Raw genomic sequence first — 14,209 nt, 5'->3', positions numbered from 1 at the left:
AGATCGTATCTCCAAATACATTCATGTTCTGAGCAATTAGGGGTTAACGACTTGAACATATGAATTTAGGGAGATGCAATTCAGACTATGGTAAGTGCTAACAATGAGGTGTGCCCCTAGGCCTGACTGCATCAGGGGCTTGGGCTGAGATTCACACACTCCTCTATCAGGGTCTGGCGAAGCCTGATAAGAGCTATGGAAGCAAACCCAGGCCCACATTACTTCTGCTCCCCACCCCATCCAGGTCTTTACACACGCTGGTCCTTCCCCCACTGGGTACCCATTAGCCTTTTCCTTCTAGAAACTTCTGCTGTTCCTGGAAGCAGCTCCGAGCTGCCCAGGCACAGTGAGTCTCTCCTCTCCCCACGTGCCATCCTGATTCCAAGGCCCCTCGGGGTCAGTTTCCCACTGCTTCCCACGCAGACCTCGTGTCTTGGAGGCTGGGCAGGCTCTGTCTGTCTCTGTGCCCTGTGTCTTGCAGCCAGGATGATTGAGACGGCGACCAGGAGGTGTGGGACCCTGGAGGGTGGAGGATGGGCATGAAGAGTGCTCTTGAGGCGCTAGTAGGGAGGAGTGCCCTGGCCCCCACGCCCAGGGACCAGCACCCTCCTTGTCGGCACCTTCTCCTCCCCCGGGACCCCTGGGCACTGCTGCCTGACCTAAGTCTGCAGAGAGAAGCGACTGCGATCTGAGCCCACACTGGGTCCCCCCAGGAGGCCGCCGCGGGACAGGCAGGCTGACAGGTGACGTCAGTGGACAGTGAGCTCTCACCTGGAGGGCCGGTGCAGCAAGGCATGAGGGAGCGAGGCCAGGAGGGAGCCGGCTGGGCTCCTGGTTACTTTTGTTAGCAGGAAGCATCTCTCATTTCCCAGCTTCAAGAGGCAGGGCAGGACACTCGTGTCCCCATCCCCTAACCGGTGGGCTGCCCTCCACAGCGTGAGACAGGCTCCCAGGCCCCCTATCCCCCACCTCCATCCTTGCCAGCTGCCAATGCTGCTTGCAGGCCCGCTGCGCCCACCAGGCATAGCTGTAACCCCTCACCTTCAGGGCAAGGAACTTGAGCTCAGACACGGGCTGGCCCCTGCCCGTCGGCCTCGAGCAGCAGTGCTCCCGCAGCCCCTGGGATCACAGGCCCTGCTGCCCCCGGGGGCCTCTGTGCTGGCTCTCCCCACCGCCTGCGGCACCCAGTCCCCCCTCCACTCGCCTAGATTCTCCCTGCTCTTGGTGGCCCGGCCCAGGGGCCCGCCTCGGCGCGGGGGGGAGTGGGGTGTGTGCCTGCACCCCCCCTCCCCACACTCCCTGGCTGGGTCAGGAGTCCCTCCCCCTGGCTCCCTGTGTCCGTCGAGCCCAGGGTCCTGGGAGGCTGTAAGGAAGCCAGGACCGGTCTGCTGTTCTCTGCCTCCTCAGTGTCTGCCCCCGGGGCTTGGCCTGAATCAACCCCCCACACAGACGAACGAGTGAATGAAATTCCCATAGCACCCTTTGATCTGACAGTGTTGGCCATTTGCGTGAACAAAATGCAGAAGAGAAGCTGGAACTATGGGCCTGAATGATCCTGGCCCAGGGCGGGAGGCCTCGTCTCATCTCGCTACCGGCCAGGGTGGGTGGCCAGTTGGAGCCGCTATTTCCAACAGGGATAGAGGCTGACTTCCAGAACGTTAGGTTTGGCAAAACTCCAGACAATTTGTCAGCTAGAAAATGATCTGTCGTAAGAACTGCTTAGCAGGGCGTGAAGCCGATTCTGAGGCAGTTTTCAAATAGGGAGGGGTCTGTCCAGCAGACAACACAGCAAGGGCAGCTGAAAAGATGAGAGCTGTGCTCAGGGGTGTCCCGCAGAACCGCAGGGCATGCAAGCCAGGGCCACCTCCACAAGGGACGCCAGGCAGGATCTGTGACAGCAGCTGCCGCAATGCCCCTTGCCCTAGCAATCCCACAAGCGCCCTTGGTCTCACTAAGTCTGTAAAGCAATGTGCCCAGGAACGTCCACTGGCTTCATGCACCAGGGTATCAACCCAGAAACAACACAAACCACCCACACGTGGTGACCACGGCACGCAGGCCTCACCACGGCAGAGCTCGCCTGGGATGGAAGGGACCCCGCACAGCAACACGGCAGTGTGGGGACCCCAGTCCCATCTGTGACTTGCTGGGTTCAAGTCCAGATTCTGCCACTTACTACCTGTGTGAGCTTGGGCAGACAAACCTCTCCAGGCCTCAGCTTCCTCATCTGCAAAATGGGATGATTACTGTGAGTGTATTAAAAAGCAGAGACATCACTTTGCCGGTAAAGTTCTGTATAGTCAAAGCTATGGTTTTCCCAGTAGTCATGAACGGATATGAGAGTTGGGCCATAAAGAAGGCTGAGTGCCAAAGAACTGATTATTTCAAACTGGGGTGCTGGAGAAGACTCTTGAGTCCTTTGGACAGCACAGAGATCAAACCAGTCAATCTTAAAGAAAATGATTGAACCCTGAATGTTCATTGGAAGGACTGACACTAAAGCGGAAGCGCCAATCCTTTGGCCAGCTGATGCAAAGAGTCGACTCATTGGAAAAGACCCTGATGCTGGGAAAGATTGAGGGCAGGAGGAGAAGGGGGCAACAGAGGATGTGATAGCTGGATGGCATCACTGACTCAACAGACACGAGTCTGAGCAAACTCCAGGAGATGGTGAAGGACCAGGGCAGCCTGGCGTGCTGCAGTCCATGGGGTAGCAAAGAGTCAGACACAGCTTAGCGACTTAGCAACAACCATGAGGCTGAGTGAAGTTCACACAGACGACGTGCTCAGGGCAGTGTCTGGGGCGCTGGGGCTCCAGTCCTGTGGTCAACGCTGGGGTTAGTATTTGCACATGCTCGTAGATACGCAGGATGTTTCTGAAAGATACAGGAAACTGAAGGCGTGGTTAGCTGCCTCTGGGAAGGAGGATGAGAGCAAGGGCTGAGAGGGGACTGGGTGGCTCACATTCACCCTTGGGTGTTGACTTCACTGCTGCATTGATTTTTATTGTGAGCAGGTATTCTTTGATGATTGATAAGGGGGCTGGTCCTTGGTCGAGGCTCACTGAGCTGAGGCCCTTTGGCTGGGGTAGAAGGAATCCGAAAGGCTCAGGACTAAACACCTGCAGAGACGAGAAGGAAGGAGATGGGTGGGGGGCAGCGGGGTCCTGCCCTGTGCACCCACAGTTTCCTCTGACAGCAGCTCCTCCCGGGAGGGAAGACTATAGCTGGTAGAAGCCCGGGAAGCAGGAGCCCCGCCCAGGTGGGCAGAGGCGCCAGATTCAGGCTCCGCAGCCCACTTTCTCTTCCCTCGTCAACCAGACCCAAGCAGAAAACCAGACCCCCTTGCAGATTAGTTTGGGTGGCCATCTCCGCACAGAGCGACTTTCCCGCCCCCACCTCATAAGTAACGGACTAGAGTGGAGACACAGGCAGGGCTTCCTGGAGACCCCAGGCCCTGGACCCACTCGCCCAATTGACACACAAAACCTTGATGCTAGGAGATGAAAGTGAGTTCACCTCAGGGACTGACTGACGGTGGTGCTTAAGCAAAGCCTCCACTTGACTCGAGAGGGTCCTCGGGGCCCCGTAGACGTGGCCGCAGCCTGCTCAACGCCAGCACAATGTAGCTAATTGGCCCCCACGTTTTTCTTTCTTGAATTTTAAATCCCTTGAGCCACAGATCACAGGACAATGGGCTGGATTCTCAGGCCGTCATTAGGCCGGGGACGGTGAGGGCTCGCCACCCCGGGCCAGCCTCGTTACCGGGTGGCTTGGAGGGCCGGCGTCTTTCCTGGGGCCGGGCACACAAAGATGAAGACTGTCTCGGGGCCACAATGTCCACTTTCATCCCGGGCCGCTCTGACAAAGGAGCCTTCCCTGCGACTCAGGGCCCACCGTCCTGGGGGCCCTCAGCCTGCTCCTCAGTGCTCGGCTCCAGAGCAAAGCGGGCGCCAGGATGCAAGTCAAACCCCTGACCTTTTCCCTTTACAGGCACTTGTTCCTGGGGTGGGGGCTCCTTTGGGATGTGGGCTCGAGGCTGGCTGGGCTGCACTGCGAGACCGCCCTACCTTGGCTGGACAGTCAGCTTGGCTCCTTTAGTCCTTGGAGTACTTTTCTTTTTCTTTTTTAAAAATATTTATTTATTTCTTTGATTGCACAGGCCTTGGTTACAGGGTACAAACCCTTGGTTGCAGGGTGTGGGATCTAGTTCCCTGACCAGGGATCGAACCCAGGCCCTCTGCAGCAGGAGCACGGAATCTTAGCCACTGGACCCCCAGGGAGGTCTGAAGTCCCTGCAGTTTCTGATCTCACCTGCCTGCAAACTGGCAGCCACTGCCCCCTCCATGCCCTGCACCCCTCTTACCTGACTCCCTCTGATGCACACAGCCCCGTCAACCATCTCCAGGGTGCCAGGCTGTGGCATGGGGCAAGGGCATCGGCCCAATCACACCTGGACTAGAAAACATGCTGCCAGAGTCTAAGACCTTTTTGAGAGTGCGACTGATGAGGATTTGGAGGGCTTGGTCTCCTAAACCAGGAGCTCCTGGGAAAGGCAGAAGACACATGCTTTGTTGGGATTTCCCTGGTGGTTCGTGGTTAAGACTCTGCACTCCCAGTACAGGCGCAGGGGATGGATCCTTCGTCAGGGAACTAAGATCTTGCAGCCAAAAACAGACTTTTCCCCAGTGGCGGGCACCCCTTCCAGCGGCTTCTCACCATCTGTCTTCCTGCCACAGCTGCGGCAGCCTCACTGGCAAAACTGTGATGCTTCTCAGCAGCATTTTGATCACTGGCGATACGCTTGTACAGTTTTTCTTGTACCTGGATGAGGCCACATTTCGACAACTTGGCTCCACAGCGAAAAGAGGCTTGGGGTCCTCTGTACCTCATCGGGCGCCCAGGGACAGCCTGGTTGGGCTATCCTCCATGGATAGTGGAGGTTGCCGTGGACTTTGCTGCAGGCTGGTACTCAGGCACTCTCTGTAATGCTGACTCACAACTTATCTGTTCGTTCGTTTTTTAAGTTCTATGGAAGTATCTTTGATTTACAATGTTGCGTTAGTTTCAGGTGTATGGGGCACTGATTCAGTTATATGGATAAACACACACACGTATGTATATTCTTTTCCAGATTCCCTTCCCTTATAGGCTATTATAAAATATTGAATATAGTTCCCTGCACTACACAGTATTTCCTTGTTGGTTATCTATTTCATATATAGTCGTGTGTATATGTAAATCCCAAACTGCTAATTTATCCCTTCCCGCCTGTCCCCTTTGGCAACCATAAGGTTGTGTTTTATAGCCATGGGCCTATTTCTGTTTTTTAGACAAGTTCATTTGTATATATGTATGTATAGATATAAATGTATAATATATATGTTTAGATTCCGCATATTAGCAATATTATAAAGTATTTGTCTTTCTCTGATTGACTTCCCTTAGTATGATTGTCTCCATGTCCATTCTTGTGATACACGCCAGATTTTTATTTGTCTGTCGGCGGATAGGCTGAACTAGAAACCTATCCAGCTAGCCACCTGGAGGGGTGCCCGCCACTGGGCAAAGAACATTTTTATTTTTGGCTGCAAAGAAAAAAAAAAAAAAGGACAGTACTAAATAGGTGCTTCCATGTGCTGGCTATTGAGCACAGTGCTACAAGGATGCAATACATGTATCTTTTGGAATTAGGGTTTTCTCTCGATGCAACTTTCCCAAGGAGTGAGGTTGCTGGGTTCTATGGGAATTCTGTATCTAGTTTCTTACAGAGCTTTTGCCCTGTTCTCCATAGTGGTTATACATTGCCACCAACAGCAGAGAGGGGCCACCTTTTCTCCACACACTCCTCCAGCATTTACTGGTTGTAGACTTTTTGATGATGGCCCTTCTGGGATGAGGTGGCGCCTCACTGTGGTGTTGATTTGCGTTTCTCTGATGGTTAGTGATGCTGAGCGTCTTTTCATGTGCTTGTTGTCCATCTGGAGAAATGTCTTTTTGGAATAAAGCAAAGTTCCCCTCTAGATAGCCACCCATGGTAGGTTCTGAGAGACAAGATCCTAGCTTCCACCTGGTGTGGAGACAGCAGGCTTTTCTGCCAGTTCTTCCAAGCTAGACTCTGAAAATTGGTGGTAGGTTCCCTTGACAAGGCTCCCAGGGGCTGCCCATTCAGACCACGCTGGCTGAATCCCAAAGGAGCGAGCAGCGCTGGTCCTAACGGTGAGCTCAGTTGGGGCCCTGCGTGTTGTGCCAGGAGTGTGGCTAGATGGACATGTTTTAGGCCCTGCAGTCATCTTGCTGCACGTGGCAGGGCCAGCATTTTGTCCAGAACCTTCTTCCCAGCTCGTTCCTCGATACAGCACAGGCCAGGAGCCCAGGCTGTTCTCCCAGATGCAGGGGCCTCTTCCTCTGCCTGCGTCCCCCAGCACCTCCTCTTCCCAAATCCGGGAGTTGGGCAGTCAGGTAACAAGCCCTCAGTCTCCACATCTGGAAAATGGACACAGTGCCAGCAGAAGCATCCTTGCAAGGCTGTCGGGGGTGGGGCAGCACTGTAAGGGAGGCACTCGGCCGCACCGGCCCCTTCCCCACCTGCCTGCCCTCCCACCCTCTCTCCCCTGCTCAGGGCTGGTAGCCCCTCCCTTCAGCCAGTGTGTAACAGGGAAGCCCACAGACCACTCATTGGGACTCTCAGATCCACTGTGAGATGCCACCACGACCTCTGCCCCCGTCCCCAGCCCCCAGGAGAGCCTAGAGCATTCCCCTCACTCCTGCCCACAGGCAGCCCCCGGGAGAGCCCAGTGCCTTCTCCGTCACTCCTGCCCATAGGCAGCCCCCGGGAGAGCCCAGAGCCTTCCCCTCACTCCTGCCCACAGGCAGCCCCCGGGAGAGCCCAGAGCCTTCTCCGTCACTCCTGCCCGCAGGCAGCCCCCGGGAGAGCCCAGCGCTTCTCCGTCACTCCTGCCCGCAGGCTGCCCCCAGGAGAGCTCAGAGCCTTCTCCGTCACTCCTGCCCGCAGGCAGCCCTCAGGAGAGCCCAGAGCCTTCTCCGTTACTCCTGCCCGCAGGCAGCCCCCGGGAGAGCCCAGAGCCTTCTCCATCACTCCTGCCGGCAGGCAACCCGTGGGAGAGCCCAGCGCTTCTCCGTCACTCCTGCCCGCAGGCTGCCCCCAGGAGAGCTCAGAGCCTTCTCCGTCACTCCTGCCCGCAGGCAGCCCTCAGGAGAGCCCAGAGCCTTCTCCGTCACTCCTGCCCGCAGGCAACCCCCGGGAGAGCCCAGAGCCTTCTCCGTCACTCCTGCCCGCAGGCAACCCCCGGGAGAGCCCAGAGCCTTCCCGTCACTCCTGCCCGCAGGCAGCACCTGCTCCTGCTGAGGCTGTGACTCTGGAAAGTCTGCCTTTCCGCAGAGCAGAACCAACCAGGGGGCCAAAGGCCATGCCTTGGGAAACCATCTACATCAGACAGAGATATTGCGCCTCCCTCTCTTAATCCTCCCCATCCATGCATGCACACGTGTGCACACACGCACGCATTTCACTTTGCCAGGTCACTTTCATGCTGAGAGCCTGGGCTGTGGGCTTCTCGAGCCGTGCCTCCCTCCCAGCCTTGGAGACAGAAGCCAAGAGCGCTGCACAGCCCTCACCAGCCCCAGAGGAGCTCCGAGGCCTCTGTGAGGGATCCCTGGTAGACCAGGAGGAGAGAGAAAAGGACATCCTTCAGAACGCCCCCCTGGAAAGACTGGCTCCGACTTGAATCTGGACCGGCTTCTGCACACTGTCATCTCTCTTTGATTTTTGCTTTCAGATTTCAAGCCACTGGTGTATGCGGGCAGGGGCCTGGGCCTCCAGCAGGCCATCTCTGGCCCAGGAAGTGACCCCACCGCTGGCCCTGGGAGAAATGACAGGAGAGCCCCAGAAGCCAGAGGTTGTGCCAACTCTAGGAACCTGCCTCCAGGGACCCGTGAAGAGGTAAGACCATTTGGGAGTGTTCCCCAGGAAGGAATCTGCTTTCTCATCACAAAGTTTTTGTAAAAATATTCACAAAACACTGGGCTTTAATTCCTTCCCAAAAGAAGTTTGTCAAGAGCCAGTCAGCATCTGTGTCTCTGCATATCTACTGGGATGACTCTGCCGGGTCCCACCCATCATGGTGGACTTGTGAGTGTTTGTTAGAACCACTGCGGGCTCATCTGTGACTGACTGAAATCAGACATACTGGACCCTGAGGCCACTAAGACCCGTCTGCAGGACACACATCACCAGGAGACCCCTGACTGCTGACTGGCACGTGCCATGAACACTAAGGAGGCCTGGCTGCTGCACCACAGGTGTCCCAGGCTTCAGACTGACTCAGTGGTCCAGGGGTATGATTCTCACTCTGGGTATGAGAGATCCCGGGTTCAAATCAGAACGAGCCCAGAGCTTTGGGCTTCCTAGGTGACTCAGTGGTAAAGAATCTGCCTACCGATGCAGGAGACCCAGGTTTGGTTCCTGGGTCAGGAAGATTCCCTGGAGAAAAGAATGGCTATCCACTCCTGGTATTCTTGCCTGGAGAATCTCATGGACAGAGGAGCCTGATGGGCTATGGTCCATGGGGTCACAGAGAGTCAGACACGACTGAGGGATTGAGCATGCACACACATCCCGGGTTTCAGTCATTTCTAAACAAGCTTCTCTGGGGAAATCCAACATCCACCAGCTACGGAAATTGCTGTGTTAGACCCATCCATGAGACCAAAGTATTAGTTGCTCAGTTGTATCTGACTCTTTGCGACCCCATGGATTATAGTTTGCCAGGCTCCTCTGTCCATGGAGGTCTCCAGGCAAGAATACTGGAATGGGTTGCCGTTCCCTTCTCCAGGGGATCTTCCTGATCCAGGGATTGAACCCAGGTCTCCTGCATTGCAGGCAGATTCTTTACCATCTGAGCCACCAGGGAAGCCAAAACACAGTCTGAAAACTCTTCTATTGGCATTTTGTCCCTCATTCATAATGTCATTCATTCACTCATCCGTTCAAAACTTTGAGCCACTGCCTTCTGCCAGGCCGTGAGCTGAGGCTGCAGGATGAACGGGGCACGTCGCTTTCCTGGTGGAGGCGGGGGTGGGGGAGAGCCGGCAGACATCACCACGGAGGCGAGTGACAAAGGCAAGTGACAGCAAAGCCTTCAGTCCTTTTGGATGCGAGCTGGCCCTGCCCCACCCTCCTAACGAGCCCAGGGAGGTCGGGAAGCAGCCACCCCCACCTCAGGCTGGCTAGCGCCGGATCCTCACTAACCACTCAGCCAGTCTCACAGGTCCCTCCTGCACCCCAAGTCTCTCGCATTTCACTTTCCCCGAAGCTGTTCTGCGTTTGGGCATGTCTTCCCTCTCACAGCCATGCCCTCTTGGTATGGCACCTGAGCTCTGTGAAACAGCAGGGCAGAGGCTACTGGCTCCATTTCTCAGATGAGGAAACTGAGGCACAGGACGTAACCAGCTTGCTCAAGCACACCCAAGGGTGAGTGGATGAGCTGAGGTCTGAGTCCAGGACCCAAGATCACATAGTGCACCCCGATTAGTAACTCTCAACAGGAAAGAGAAGGCCACATGGGGATGCTATTCTTCTGGATGTGATTTGTAGCCAGCAGGGGTGGGCACCCCCAGAGCCTGGCAAAACCCATAAAATCGATTTACCAGATGCTGATACAGTGCTTGTGGTAGACAACGTGGCCTTCAAAGCATTTTATCAATATTAACTCCCTTAAGCCTCATACCAATGCTAGTGAGTAGGGCCTACGAATAACCCAATCTCAGAGATGAGAAAACAGTCACAGAGAGGTCAAGCCACTTGCCTGTGGATGGTCAGCGGCCAAGAAGCAGAGCCAGGATTCATAGGCAGGAACACGGGCTCTGGACTTTGTCCAAAGCACCAGGCTCTGCTGCCCGACGCAGGACACCTTGAAGGATAATTACAGCGATCATGAGTTGGGTGGGGGAAAGCCTGTGATAAAATATTAAGCTGGAAATCATCATTCAGCACTGTACATGTCTTTTGTTTGCAAATAGGAGAAAAAAACATAGGCATCCTTTTATATGAACAACATGATAGCCACACGTTACCTGGGGCCAGGTCGTGGTGGGGGCAGACACAGAGCCCAGGACACAAGAGTGATTAGCGTGGAGGAATGGGTGTGAGGATGGGCCTTGTTTCCTGATTTCCACCCCTTTGTCTTTCCAACAAAAATAGCTCGTTTCCCCATGAGTGGGTTTCTTTAAAGTGTCACTTCAAAATTCCTTTTGGATTCTCCAGGCTCATTCAGGTGCCTGGAGCGGGAGGAGGGGAACCATTATCCCGGGCTCAGGACGCAGGGACAGGAGTGCCATCTCTGCGGGGCTTTGATCTCGGGATGCACCACCTGAAAGGAAAATGGCCTTTCTCTGGGCCACTGGGATGTCCGGATGTAACCAGACCCCACGTGCAGAAGAGTGTGTGAGGCCGGAAGCTCGGGGCTCCCCGCCTCCTCTCCACGCTGGCATCTGCCCTAAGCCGGTCGCAGGGACCCCCGGAGTGTCCTGGACCAGGGAGGCAGCTGACCTCACCCAAGACGCCCCACCTGTAATCACAGCGCCAAACGTGCCCTGAACACCACCACATCCTGCCTCATCAGGGGAGGCGGGTGGGGAAGCATCGGGGGCTGTGGCCCCCGGTGCTACTCACACAGGATGAAAGAGTCTGGGGACACTTCTGCCGCGGGTACACGGCCGGGGGAGAACACAGAAGTCTCCCCGCTGCCCTGATGAGTGCCATGTGCCACCTGGCCCTGGAGTCAGTGGCGAACACAGTGGCTCAGAAGTCAGACTCTGGCCTTGGACCGACTCATCCTGTGTCTCTGTCTCCTCATCTGTGAAATGGACATGTAGCGGCACCCAGTTCCTAGGCTGCCTGTGATGATGACCCGCTGCAGGCAGAAAGCGCTAGAGCGGCGTCCGCAGCTGGCGCTCCCGAGTCCCTGACGCAGCCCCGAGGGCTGCCTTCTTGTCACCTGTGATTTGCAGGGAGGAACAGGCATGAAGAGAAGCTAAGTGACCCGCCTGGGGTCCCTGGAGGTGGCTTCCTCTCGGGGCCGTTCCTGGAGTCATGCCATCTCCCAGGTCATCATTGGACCTCCAGGTCCTGGGACGTGGAGCTCCCAGCAGCTGAGAAACGTGCACCAAACATCTCACCATCAAAAAGATCTGACAAGAGCAAATGGAATCTTCTCTCTTTTTTTTTTTTTCCTTACATTTATTTCCAAGGAAAATTCACACCCTTGTCAAGAAAAGAGAACGGTATTGTGTGTCCTGATTACAACGTAACTACGTTACAATGTAACTATATAAATAAACACAAGAAAACTGTATTATCAAGTTTTCACCAAGTCTCAGGCTCAGATGTGGTCACCCGCTCTCGCTTTATAAAGGGGAGCAAGCTGTAGGGGTTGGGGGAGAGGGGTGTTCTGGGAGGGGCGCAGGCCAACTGGATTAGGAAAACTTGAAAGACGAAGAGACTTTCCCAGAGAGTTTATGGGATTTCAGCTACACCAGCCTTCGCTCCGCTGGAGTCCCTGAGCCACAGCCCCAAGCCAGTGATGCATCAGACCCTGGACCTTTGGGTCGGGCTGGAGAGAGAGGGAAAGCTGGTATGCACAGGGAGGTTTCCCCCAGGGGGCCCGGCTCCCCCTCAGGCTGCCCCTTCATGATGCCAGGCGGGCCTTCCATGGGCCCACTCCCCTCCCAGCTCGGCAGTTTTCTCCTTCACCACTTCCACCCTCCTTACTGACCGTTGAAGCCAGAGGCCCAGAGCCTTCCGAAGGTCACACAGCAGCCCAGGGGCCCTGAGGGGCTGGTTCTTTATTTAGCAACGATGGCTGCACCAGTCTGAGCTGCACAGTGATCGATCTAACACCCCCTCGCCCTGTTTAGAGGTGCGGACCGGCTCAGGGTGTGGAGTGACAGGTACGGAATTTGAACTCAGGCCCCGCTCCCTGGCTCCTGTCCTGCCCTCCCCTCTTGAAGCTTCACTGCTCGCTGCTCCTCGCTCACCCACAGCCTTTTCCTGGCATCCAGTCGTGATTGGTGGAGCCCAGCACACTCCCTCTTCAGAGTATCTTAGACTCAGACCACCTCTGTCCCCTCCCAATTTGTCTGGATACTGTGGTCTTTAAAAATCATTCATCTTCAAAGCCAGGAAGAGAAAAGGCTCCCGAGGAGCCAGGCGGGCCTTGTGAGTGGCTGGGAGAACTTTGCTTAAGTCCCTGAAATGATGGGTAATTGGAGTTTGGGCGGGGTTGGGGGGCGCGCAGAGGCGGCTCTCACTGTGAGCGCTGCACCTGGGGGGCAGGCAGGCGGGGCGCGTCCCCTCCCCAGGCCAGTCCAGACTCCGGCCAAGAACAGCCGAACGGTGTCCACGGCCCCAAGTCAGACATTCCAGCTTTGGTTCGGGAAACCACAGGCGCCCTGGGTCAGCCCCGCTGGACTTGGGCTCCTGGGTGGGAGGACTGTAGTCTCGGGCACCGTCTGGGATGGGGGATTGTAATAACAGCTTTTTGTCTTGGTTTTCCAGGACTGCGCTAATGAAACACCACAAACTGCGTGGCTTTGAATAAGAGAAATTTATTCTCTCAAGGTTCTGGGGGCCAGAAATCTGAGGTCAAGGCGTGGCCAGAGCTGAGCACCCTCCAAAGGCTCTAGGGAAGGGTCCCTCCTCGCCTCTCCTAGCAACTGGGGGCTCCAGGCGTTCCTTGGCTTGTGGCCGCATCCCTCCAGTCTCTGCCTTTACATGGTCTCCTGTCCTGAGTGTGTCTGTGTCTCTTTCTCTTCTTATAGGGCCATCTGTCACCAGGGCAGGGTCCACCGCACGCCCGTGTGACCTCATATTAACTTGGTCACCTCTGTTCTTCTTTGTTCTGTGTGTGTTCATCACCCAGTTGTATCTGACCCCATGGCCTGTAGTCCACCAGGCTCCTCCTTCCGTGGAATTCTCCAGGCACGAATACTATAGTGGGTTGCCATTCCCTTCTCTAGGGCATCTTCCTGATCCAGGGGTTGAACCCAGGTCTCCTGCATTGCAGGCAGATTCTTTACCGTCTGAGCCACCAGGGAGTCCCACTTCTAAATAAGGTCCCCTTCACAGGTCCCTGGAGTCAGGACTTGGGGACATCTTTTGGGAGAACATGCTTCCGCCTCTACCCTCTCATGTGCTGTCCACGGTGGAAGATCCCTTCTCAGGCATCGCCTTGGAGACCCTTCCCCACCCAGCAGCGGGAGGGAAGGTGTAGTGACGCACGGTCACTGTTGCTGGTACAGATGGAGAGATCAAGGCACAGAGCCCAACTCCCATCCGCCCGCCCAGGCACCACGAGGGTATGAGAAGGGACTGTGACATCAGGCCCCTGCCCTCTGTCCCCAGCCCAATCTTTCCGGTCCTGTGTGAGTACTGCCAGCATGCCACACTGGCCCCCAAGCCGGGCAAACCCTTGATCTTGGTGGAGTGAGTCATGTATGCATGATGTTGAGCATCACAGCCGAGGAGCCAAAAATGCACTCTGGTCCCAGCTCAGGCAGAGCCTGGTAGTCGGCCTGGGACACCCCTCCAGGCCTCAGTTTGTGCTCTGGGAAAGAAGGGAAAGTCTGTATCTTCACTGCGTCACAGCAGAAGCCATGGGTGATGATCGAGCACGTCTAATGTGGCTGGCGTGACCAAGGAACACACGCTCCATTATACCAACTTTTAATTAAAATGTAGGTTCAGAAACAGATGGTTGATTTGGTTGTTGGAAAACTTCTATGTGCATTTGGAACAACTTGGGTGTGCAACTCTGCTTTTTCAAGCTTAGACTTTATGAAACCTAGACACAGATCAAGTATACCCTGAAGAAAACTGTGCATATGGGTTGAGACGTTCCATTAATTAAAATGCACATACTAGATTTCAGAGACTGAAAAGAAAGAAAAGAATAGGAAATCAGGAAATCAGGACTTATTACACTGAAAACATATTGAAACAATACTATTTTGAATGTATCTGGCCACGTAACATACATTATCGAAGTTGTTTCTCCAATAGTTGTTGAAATGTGACTGCTAGAAAATGGGAAGGTCACAGTATACTCTTTTTTTAAAATTTTTAAATGAAAATATAGTTGATTTACAATATGGTATAAATTTCAGGTGTTCAGTTCAGTTTAGTCACTCAA

The sequence above is a fragment of the Capricornis sumatraensis genome, chromosome 8 (genome assembly GCF_032405125.1).
Source record: "Capricornis sumatraensis isolate serow.1 chromosome 8, serow.2, whole genome shotgun sequence".
Taxonomy (NCBI): domain Eukaryota; kingdom Metazoa; phylum Chordata; class Mammalia; order Artiodactyla; family Bovidae; genus Capricornis; species Capricornis sumatraensis.
The sequence above is the reverse complement of the archived record's forward strand: the minus strand, read 5'-3'. Positions refer to the sequence as shown.